Source organism: Periplaneta americana, chromosome 10 (genome assembly GCF_040183065.1).
Source record: "Periplaneta americana isolate PAMFEO1 chromosome 10, P.americana_PAMFEO1_priV1, whole genome shotgun sequence".
In the NCBI taxonomy this organism is placed as follows: Eukaryota; Metazoa; Arthropoda; class Insecta; order Blattodea; family Blattidae; genus Periplaneta; species Periplaneta americana.
This window is the reverse complement of record NC_091126.1, coordinates 45,723,762-45,725,038: the sequence shown is the minus strand read 5'-3', so window position 1 is coordinate 45,725,038 and position 1,277 is coordinate 45,723,762. Positions and strand designations below refer to the sequence as shown.

General features: G+C 33.1%; 1 non-coding gene across 1 annotated transcript; it reads right to left on the bottom strand.

The window, feature by feature from the left end:
- Positions 1 to 358: 358 nt before the first annotated feature.
- Positions 359 to 430, bottom strand: TRNAE-UUC (transfer RNA glutamic acid (anticodon UUC)). The gene has a single exon. It is a non-coding gene; the product is annotated as a tRNA-Glu (tRNA).
- Between the last annotated feature and the right edge of the window lie 847 nt (positions 431 to 1,277).

The window sequence follows — 1,277 nt, the reverse complement described above, 5'->3', positions numbered from 1 at the left end:
CCTCAAAATTTGATTGGGATGGTAGACTCGGTTAGAAGTTTGTTGTACATTCAAATATTAATTATTGCCATAACTGAAAGAAATAATGAAATTGGATAAAAAAAATTATGTGAAATACTTCTTTTATTTTGCTGGTCATGTGAAGAAAATTAAAATTTCCAACAATTATTTTGTTGTTTTCTTATTCTAAAGACTAGAGAACAATATTCCTAAATATATACTTTTTTTTTAATATGACAGGTTGTGTAAGTATACTGTATTGCACATAAATATAAATGACGCCTGAAATTTAGAGATAATTATTAAATTAAGTGATTCAGTTTTGAAGTAGGCAATGGAGAATAATAATAAAAAAAAATTCCCATGCCGGGAATCGAACCCGGGCCTCCTGGGTGAAAGCCAGGTATCCTAGCCACTAGACCACATGGGAGCACAATTCTGTGCCTTCAAATTGTGGAATAAGATTTAACCACGCAAGCGCGAAAGAGCAGTTATATGGCACGAAGTTGGAGAAGAAAATGTAATTCCTTTGCTTGTTACTAGATAGTGCTGCAATGTTTTCTACCAACTTGAGTGTCCTTATGACATCATTGTTCAACTATTTACTTGATGGGATTCTGTTTAAACGTCGATTCTCGATACTGGTAATTTCTTTTCGCAATCAAATTCTGAGAATTATTTAGTTACAGATCAAATTCCCCTCGTCCCGTGACGTTATATGGTTGGTGGACCTTGGATTAACAGTTTTCCGTTTCTATATTCATGAGACTTGAGAATAATAATTGGACTAGGATTCTTGTACTAAATAAAATTCTATGAAGAAAAGATACGTGTATGAAAGTGGTTCGAATGATATTTTTTCCATTTCCACTGTATCTGCCTGAAAGTCAATTGTCTGTGAGACGCGTACTTTCCATTTTACCCTAGCAACAGCACTGATCTTCATCAACAGCAGCAGCAATAGCAGTGATAATAATAATAATAATAATAATAATAATAATAATAATAATAATAATAATAATAATAGGGAGGCCGAGGCGTAGATGGGAGGATAATATTAAAATGGATTTGAGGGAGGTGGGGTGTGATGACAGAGACTGGATTAATCTTGCACAGGATAGGGACCGATGGCGGGCTTATGTGAGGGCGGCAATGAACCTTCGGGTTCCTTAAAAGCCATTTGTAAGTAAGTAAGTAAGTAAGTAAGTAATAATAATAATAATAATAATAATAATAATAATAATAATAATAATAATATCAAATTATTGGCAAATAAG